This window comes from Trachymyrmex septentrionalis, unplaced genomic scaffold (genome assembly GCF_001594115.1).
Source record: "Trachymyrmex septentrionalis isolate Tsep2-gDNA-1 unplaced genomic scaffold, Tsep1.0 scaffold60, whole genome shotgun sequence".
NCBI classification, from domain to species: domain Eukaryota; kingdom Metazoa; phylum Arthropoda; class Insecta; order Hymenoptera; family Formicidae; genus Trachymyrmex; species Trachymyrmex septentrionalis.
Genome location: NW_017305779.1, coordinates 4,692,149 through 4,702,408, shown reverse-complemented (window position 1 = coordinate 4,702,408; position 10,260 = coordinate 4,692,149). Strand labels below are relative to the sequence as shown.

At 32.3% G+C, this 10,260-nt stretch overlaps 1 protein-coding gene across 4 annotated transcripts in view; it reads left to right on the top strand.

Moving 5' to 3' along the window:
* Positions 1-189: 189 nt before the first annotated feature.
* Positions 190-10,260, top strand: part of LOC108752548 (ALK tyrosine kinase receptor) — a 26,399-nt gene continuing 16,328 nt past the window's right edge. For 2 of the 4 annotated variants that reach the window (XR_001939567.1, XM_018493401.1), the window contains exon 1: positions 7,641-8,591. The gene's annotated coding sequence lies outside the window, so the exon portion shown is untranslated. Of the gene's footprint in view, positions 483-7,640; positions 8,592-10,260 lie in introns of those variants that run through there. The other 2 variants (XM_018493402.1, XM_018493403.1) reach the window with 2 other exon arrangements.

Genomic DNA, 10,260 nt, shown 5'->3' with positions numbered 1-10,260 from the left:
CTAATACAATAAATCAAAAGGATATATCAAGGATATAAAATGTAATCAAACTATAAATATATATATATTGTATAATAAGATTATGATATACATTAAAATATAATATTATAATATATAATAAAATATTTTATTCAATCAAGCCGAATTTATGGAAGCCACATGTGTGATTTTATTCCCGTTTCATTTTGCGCATATTGAGCGTGCGAGTGTTGCGGCGTAACATTCTCAGAGATGAGATAGGATGTGGAAAACCAGATAAGAAAAACACACGCATGCAAGAGAAGAGATTGCGGCGAGATGAGTGTGACGTAATAAAAAAAAAAAGAGGGAAAAAAACATCAGCGTGACATCGCCTCTCGTTTCGTGCGAACGTCTGACGAAAACATGTATTATAATTAATTTCAAAATGTAAATTGTTTCGCAAAAGTGAGTGGAAAATATTTCAAATTATTAGAAGAAATATGCGCGAAAGAAATCTCGAGGTGAGATTGAAGCTCAATTTCCTAGTTTAAAGATTAACTTTCATCAGGAAACTATACAAATCTAGAATTTTGAAATTTGGTTAATTAAATCCCCAATAATTATATTACTGATTTGAGATCAAAAATATTTCTGATCTGAGAACTACAGATACAATTTTTATATACATACGTGACTATCAACAAGCTGCTTAGAACTAATGGGACGATTATATATATAATATATATATAAAATCCTAATTATTAAAAACAGCTATTTTTCAACAAATTGTTTTGAAGGGATTACCATATTATAGAATATGATAATACGAAAATGCAATGTTTTTCATATGCTACAAAATATAGATGTTTAAATAAAGAGTATTTTTCAAGAATGCCATACGGAAAGAACAATTTAAAAATTTAGCTAGATACAGATCTGAAAATAATTTGGATCATCATAAGACATCATAGACATAATATGTCTTATGATCATAATTACGTAGAAATCTCAAGAATGATGAATAATGCTGCAAAAAATTTTAATTAGTTTGACCATTCTATTGTACATTATTATATATATAATTATGTTGATTGATAGTCTAATATTAAATCTATAGCTACATTTTTAGCTATTTTAATAAAACCATTTTTTTCTGTATAACAGTTTACACAAAATAAGAATCTTTTATGAGCTAAGTTTGTAAATAAATATAATAATATAAAATATTATAAAGGACATACACCACTACGCAAGATATTGGAAGCGAATAATATTTAGATTTATTAAAATCACAGAAAACAATTCTAAATTAAATATAAATGTTTCGTTCTTAATTAGACCATCTTCAGTATTTATACATATAAATATGTATAAAATATTTTGCACGATGCTGTTATCGCAGTTAGTTTAACAAAATGCCTTAATATGTGTAAATCGAATCTTGTCAGTTACATTAAAATCAACGTGGAAACGCTCGTTACATTATAAGTTATATACGGAATATAAAAATTAGTCCTTTAAGAGATCATGTACAATTAGTATCCATTTTTTGGAAAAGATTGGCTAGATGCTCGAACACATAATTTTTAGATTCTAGTATAAAAAAACTTTTTTTCTGTATTATAAACAATCGTCAGAAGAAGTATACACAATTCTTATACTAATTATACTACTCTTTTTAACAAATCTTTTAACAAAAAGATATTAACTATCTTTAACAAAACATTATGTTATTCATAGCTGTAACCAAGATAATCTTTTCTACTTTGAGTCATTACTTATATACATGAACATCTCTGATAAGATAGGGGATTATCTTAATGTTGTGTAGAGGACGTGATATTAAGTAGGGAAATATAGTCTCCAACACAACATTAAGATTAACCTCTAATGTCACGTCTGCCACACAACATTAAGATTACCCGTTCTATCTTACCAGAGATGTTCATATATATAAGTAGTAACTCAGGGTAGGGAGCACTACATTGTGTGTATCGATAGCTATAACCAAGATAATTTTTTCTTTTTAACAAATCTGATTTTTTGACTTATGTTTTCGATGCAGGTATGTAGTATAACTAGTACAAGAATTGTATACATCTCTTCTAACGATTGTATATAATAGAGAAAACAATTTTTTTATATTAGAATCTGGAAATCTTATTCGAGCATCTAGCCAATCTTTTCCAAAAAATGGATACTAATTGTACATGATCTCTTAAAGGACTAATTTTTATATTCCGTATATAACTTATAATGTAACGAGCGTTTCCACGTTGATTTTAATGTAACTGACAAGATTCGATTTACACATATTAAGGCATTTTGTTAAACTAACTGCAATAACAGCATCGTGCAAAATATTTTATATATATTTATATGTATATATACTGAAAATAGTCTAATTAAGACCGAAACGTTTATATTTAATTTAGAATTGTTCTCTGTGATTTTAATAAATTTAAATATTGTTCGCTTCCAATATCTTGCGTAGCGGTGTTTGCCCTTCATAATATTGTTTTAAATTTTTAGTCACTTATTTTTGTTTATTGTTGAAATAATATAATTTGATTAATTTGAAATAGCCTCAAATAGAATTCTTTCTTTACATAATTTAAATTTAATATTGTCGTATTATAGATATATAGAAGGTGTATAAAAAATCTAGGAGCAAATATCTCGAAAGCAAAGCATTTTTGAGAAAAAAGTTTCAGACAAAAGTTGTAGGGTTTAAAAAGATCTACTTACTGATCACATCCGTTTGATCTTAGATGGCGTCATCAAGGTCAGGTCAAGGTCAAATAGATTTTTTTTAATGGAATCCCCTATTTTTTATTGCATATTCTTATAGCTCGAGAGCTTTCGAAAACCCTACAATAAAACTCATTTTTATTAAGTACTTTTGAGTTATGAGAAAATTACTTAGAAGTTATACCGGTGTTACCCGAGGTGTCCGACTGACGGCTAAAACTTCTTGAATGTTGGTCATGCTCTGGATAACATTTAAAATATCAAGGCCATTGGTTGTTTCTCTTTATTTTTGCACTAAAAATTCATTTTTATAATTTTTGTCTAAAACCTTTTTCTCAAAAACGCTTTACTTTCGAGATATTCGACGGTTATCGAACTTTGATACACCTCTATGTGTGTGTGTGTCCCAATAATTATTAGCATCTGGAATATTTTCGACTCTATAAAGTCTAGAGAAAAATTTGTATAAATAAAATTGCACGATATGAAGGGGTCTATTATATGGCGATAATAATTTTTATCCAGGTGAAAGCGGTTCAGATATTTCAAGGTAAACTTCATTTTTTTAAATGGAATTATATGATTTTTTACGTAATATGATTCCTCTAGTTATTCTGCCTATAAAAGTATTAAGATGAAAGTATCGAAAAATTAATAGTTTACGAGATATTTTATACTTTATTCTGGTACATATGGAATTGATGTAAAGAAAATACATAGTTGCTTTAAAAAAATATAGCTGCAAAATGGATAATTTTTTAAATAAGTAATTATGTATTTTCTTTACACTGATGGATTCATCTCATTATTCTATTCATAAAAGTATTAAGATACGATTTTCAAAAAATTATTAATTTACGAATTTTTTAACATTTTATGTCAATATGTGTCAGAATAAAATATAAAATATCTCGTAAACTATTGATTTTTCGATATATCTACCTTGATACTTTTATACGCAAAATAAGTAGAGAAATATTATATTATATAAAAAAATCATAATTCTATTAAAAAAAATAAAGTTGACTTTGAAATCTGTGAAGCACCTCCACCTGGACAAAAAATATTATTGTCATATGATAGAAACTTCTCTTTATATCGTGCAATTTTGGTTATACAAATTTTCCTCTACACCTTATAGATTCAAAGATATTTTAGGTGCTAATAGTTATTAGAACACCCTGTGTATAATTTTAAAAATAAATTGTAAAAAAATAGGAATTCCTTACATTTTTGTAAAAAATAAAATCAGCGCTAAATTACTCAAAAGACCATTAAATAATAATACAATAAAGATATGGCACATTCAATATTATATTTAACTGAATAATTATATAATTATATATAATTATATGATGATACACGTACCGAAATATGTACCGGATATACCGAAATAGCTTTTTATCGTATCCCGTTTTTTGACGAGATATCGTAAATATCAATTATAAAAATATCTTTTATCTTATTCACTTGTTGCGACAAATTGTATTTCCTTATCAACTCACATTCAGGACCGGCGTAACGATTCAGAGAAAAATTCGAGGGAGGTCATTGCTTATGTCAACTTTTTCATGTTCAACACCAAGAGTTTTCGCACCTGTGAGGTCTCAAATTGAGATTCTGTTAAAATGCGAAAGGTCTACTTGAAATACGAAAAACTCAATTTCGAATATTGTTGTTACATCACTTATTCGTATGCGTGTATTTCTAAACTAAAAAAAATATCGACTTTATATGGAACAAAAAATAATGTATTGTAAAAAAAGATGTAAAATTACATAAACAAAAAATCGCATGATATATAATGAAAATATTTACATTATAAATTGTGTGATTCTTGCACTTGTGTTGTTCACTTAATTTTACATACTTCTTTTATAGAGTATAGTTGAAAGGTCCAGTGATTTTATAACACTCTCTATAACTCGTCGACGTATAACGATTAGCGATCGCGAAACGGAAAAAGAATAAGCTCGCTAGAGCGTGATATACCTTTACTCCTTTCACCGAGAGCCTGCTCTGCACAGCTCACTTTATTTATACCTTGGTAGAATTTCTAAGGATATCAACACGAAATTACATACCGCACGATTACGAGCTACGCACGATAAACGTGCACGGAATTGAGAGCGAACGCTGCTTCAACGGTGCAAAAGAGCGATATGAATTTAACGGCGTGTGCCGCATGAGTTTTTATCAGATCTGAAAACGTCTCGTATATTTTGCGCAAAAAGAAATAGTGTAGATTTTTAGGCTCTGCGCGCTTTTTGTTTCAGTATGCAGTGTAAAAAAAGTATGTACATTATATGGACAATAAATGTACAAATCATAAGATTCATAACGGAAGTGTAATACATTTCGCATTTTATTCCTATTATTCATACAACTTTATTTTCTTCACAGCACTTTATTTCAATATATGCCGTATAAAAGCAGGAAAACCAAGTAAAATTGCACAATGCATAAACAACACATGTAGTCACACAATTTATAATAGAAATGTAAATAATATATATATAAATATATATATTTATATATATATGTGTGTGTGTGTGTTTCTTACATATTCATAAATTTTACATAAATATAAATACACATACGCGCAATTCTTATAATAATTTGAAATTAGATAAAAAGTCCCTTATGTAAATGAGTAAAAAAGTTTTTCATTAAAAAGATTAAGTATTACGCATATACTGTATAATATTTAATCTTTTTAATAAAACATTTTTTATCTTGCAGTGTGATGTGCATATATAATATGAGTGACTTTTTATCTAGTTCCCTATGAGAATTATTTTATAACAAGAAATAATATAATTGCATTTTATTATGTGTTTGTATATTTTAAATATTTTAATATATGTAAAAAAACATTGTGTACGTGACATGCTAAAGTTTACGTGATGTTCGCAATGCCTCTTAATTTTATTCAACTTTAATTCCATTTAAACTCCAGTGAATTTAATTTACTCTTTTCGTATATAGAACTTTAATCTCGCCAAGACATTTGATATTAAATATTAAGATTACTCAATTCGAAGTTCATTATCGTTTAAGGCTTGATTTTCCATTAATATAAAATTAATTCTAATTTTGGTTCAATTTGTTCCTTCTCTAATTCTAAGGATTATGCCCGCTTCTACTCACATAGATTAATTTTAATCTTGGTTCAACTTACTCCTTATCTTTTTTAAATTTTAGAACTCTCTCTCTCTCTCTCTTTCTCTCTCTCTTTCTCTAGAAAAAGATAGAGTTGAACTAGGATTAAAATTAAAATACATTGGAATTAGAAAAAGATAAACAGCAAGATTAAAGTAATTTTACCAATTTGTGAAACTGGGCTTAATTTGCTTTGATCCAAGTCAAATTATCATCCTAACTTTCAGACGAGAGTTATTAAATCTGTAGCTTGATTGGTCATCTCTCGTTCATTAAAAGTAATATCTGTCCCTCACGAAATCATCAAATTGTAAGTACCTGAATAGCAAGTGACATAATACAAACAGTAACATCACATCAATGTTATATAATTTCCTATGTACTCAACAATACAGCTGTATAATATATGTTATATTAACATTTGTATTGTTGAGTGAGAAATTATAATATTGATGTAACGTTACTGTTAGCTTATGTTCTGCAGGTAATTAATGCACTAAGGGAAGAATAGCGGGTATTCGTGAGTTAGAGTACTTTTCCCCAGGAGCTGCTATTAACGCTGACCGTTAATAGCAGAGCGTACTCTCGTTTGCCTTTTCTCTTTCTACTCCCTTCTTATTCTTCTCCCATATCATCTTTGCCCCTGCTTTTTTCTTATCAGCCTAGAACCATTTCCTTCCCTTGCGTCTCTGTCTCTTTATAGCTCTACTTTTGCTCAACTCATGCAATTCTGCCTTCCAAGCGATTTCTCTCCTCTTCGATATTATTATAAAAAATTCAATATAATAAAAAAAGGTACTTTTCATGAGAAAAGCCTCACAGTGTGTAGTTTTTTATCGGAAGAAATTATTAAGCTTCACACGTGCGCGTTACAACATCTGATGTAAATAAACTATAATTTTCTTCCATTATCGTATTCTAAAATTTTTATAATAGAAAAAAAAAATAGAGCTTTTAATTTAAAACTGTAATCGACATCGTGATTTTGTTTATCATATATTTATGTCGAGATTATTACGTATTCAAATTTATGCGAAACAGTGTAAATTGGATATGAGTCTAGAAATTAACGTGCGCAATGCAGGTGCTTGTGTCTAGATAGATTTTCGGCTGCTTCAAATACAATATCTCGAATCTGTAAGCATGTCTATCTATATCAAAGGTAAAATGTTTTCTCTTTTATCGTTATATGTGAATTAGCTCAGTGAATAGCAATCGTAGCGCAGCAATCGCTCTCGCGAAGCGAACAAGAAACGCGCGCTATTGGGATGCTGCAACTGCTGCAAGGCGGGATGAAAATGTGTTCGATCGATCGATGCGCCCGGCGCTCACGAGCTCACGAATGACCACGCGTGCGGCACGTCACAGCACTGAGAGAGAGGGAGGAGTGAGAGAGAGAGAAAGAGAGAGAGAGAGAGAGAGAGAGGGAGGGAGAGAGGGAGAGGGAGAGAAAGAGAGGGAGGGAGGGAGGGAGGGGAGAGAGAGAGAGAGAGAGAATGTTGAAGTGCCTGGATGCTGGGAGGCACCGAAAAGAGATAGGCCTCGCGACGTCGCTAACGTCTTCGATTGCGAGACGATCCATTCGCCATCTCTCATTCCTTCGTCTCTCTTTCTCTCGCTTCTGCTCTTTCCATCTCACCCCCTCTGGATCGAGGGAACGCGAGAACGCGGGTCTCTACCCGTAATCCACCCGTGTGGTCCATGCGCGCGCGGAGAGAGAGAAAGGATGGAGGAGGAAGAGAGTGCGCGGCGCTTCGTTTCGCCGCAACCGCGAGGTCCAGATTCTGGAAACAACCCCCCCGCGGAGGACGTTGCCGAGGTCTTGACGTTAACGAGATATCCTCGTGTCCTTATGCGCGAAGCGCTTAAAGGTCGAGATTAACGTTAAGTGACACTGCTCGACGGCTACGGTGCGGGCCCGGCGCGGCGAAGTCGTCGTATAGTCACCTTCGTTTGCGGAGCAACGAGACGACGCGACGTCTCCCGCGAGGGGTGTGTGCGAAAGGGCCGCGAGAGAGAGTAGAGACGGAGAGAGAGACAGAGCCGATCGATAGCACCGAAAAGCGGAGCGGAAAGAGCGGCGGCACGAGTCCTCCGGCCGGAGCGCGGTCCTATCCTACTAGAGAGAACGCGATGCTGCGACCTGCGTGCGTAATCTCTCCCTGGTCATCACACCGACTTACGTCCATCGCTTTCACGCGATGTACGCGCGCACGCGTGCGTGTCCACGCATAGGCGGGATGGTCAGGCGGGATCTTCGTGCTTCGTAATAAATATCTCGAAAATTCGAATACTCGTCGAATACGTTTTCCCCGAGCCAGAGTGGAAGGGACGCAGCTTTCCCATCCGGTGTTGCCACGGAAATTTACTTTGGGATCTCGTAGTTCCATGTGCGATCCGAACGCAAAGTGTAATACCCGAGATACCCGGGATCTCCTCGGGTACCTCTCGGACCGATCGACGTCGTACGAATTCACGGTATATCCGAAATTTTCAGACGCGATAAACCCATTTGATATCATCGTGAGTGCCATTTGATATCGTCGGCTAGACCTTCCCAATTGTGTTTGCGTTTGGTGCTCCAGATAATTAGCAAGAAGAATTGTTGTACACAGATTGTTACACGCGAGTCTTACCGATGCATCTTGAAGAAATTGATACCGAATTTCGGATGGCAATGTGAAATGGAAGCGAGAAGGATTCTTCCATCATACGTGGTAATATGGCATTTGATACAACATATTAATCACTTTATTATAATATAATAATTATCGAAATTTCGAGTTCGCGTATCTATATATGCATCACCACCGCATCAAATAAATTAATTTCGTAAAATTCAAAAATAAAATCAATTTTTAATAAATAATCTTTATTATATGATATCAATTAATTTTTGATTATTAATGAAGCTTTCAGTGTGTAATCGTGCCTCTAAAAATTACAAAAAATATAAATGTGGAGCATACGAATGGAGGAATATGAAAGGCACGCGCAGAATTTGATCGTTATCCAGCGTGATTCCATGTTGTTAAATAAACAATAATATCAATTGATATTATTGTTGCTAAAAATGCCTTGCGTGATGTTGATCGCTAAAAATAAAACTATAATAGACAATCATATTAAGAAAGAAAGGAATAAATTCGATTCGACATCTTTAGCAATATGTTCATATCAATATCTTCGAGCAATAGTGGCAATTCAGATGCATTTCATTAACTTAGCCAATATAATGAAGTTAAGGCGAAAAAGTATATAATATCCTTACGTATGTGAATATATATATATATATATATATATATATATATATATATAATATCTTAAAAAAATACATATATATATCTAAAAAATCTTTTAAAATATTATTTTAACATTAAAAATATATATTTTTAATATATATAAAATAAAAAAGTGTCTAATATATCTACTTACATTACAACGACTCGTTGTAACTATCGCATTTGATATCAAATATAATAGCATATAATAGTAAATAAGTTATTCTCATAGTAATCGTTTATATTTATTTCGACATTATAATCATTTAACTAAACGAACATAAAATTATTCATTTGTTAATAGAATCCTTTATTTTTTTATATTCACTTTTACTCTTTTATACTCTGAACTCTATAAAAAGGGAACAAAGGGAAACACGTGTTTTCTGTACGATCACAAACGCGACACGTGTAAGAAATCATTACGATTGAAAGCACTACGTAACACTATATAGCGGTATTGACGTAACTTGTCTTAATTACAACATTGTCTGCTTTGACTTTACGACAATTTTTATTATACAAAGGGCTACCGCTTGCATATTACAAACAGCATACATATTATCGTAAATCATAAATTCTTTAGTATCATTACGTGGATCCGTTTGCATAAATACCTGAATTTTGTGAATATTGATCAAATAATTGGCTTGATAGCTCTTGACTCTTGGAAGTTGACACTTGGAGGCACGGGCTATGTTATTTATATTAAAACGAGGGTGCGATATAATCCGCGGAAATAACCATAAGCCAAGCTATCGTTCAAATCCTCCGGAAGAGAGGGAAAGAGAGAGAGGGAGATGTGGCTGAAGGAAAGAAGGAGAGCAAAACGCTTTCCTCGATTGCTGTTAACGAGATACGAGATCAGACAGATCATTGTTACTATATCCTGCGCGCAGTACATTTTAGATCGCGCTGTGTCTTGGTGCTTCTGTAGACAGAGAGTTTGTGTTGTGTTGAATTAATTAAGAGAGGAAAACAAAGAGAGAAAAAGAGACAGTTTCGAATTAATAATCTGCCGTGAATAAAATATCATGAATCATCACCGTACACGATTTTTTCATCAGGTAAAAAGTTTCTTAAAAGAAATATATATATATATATA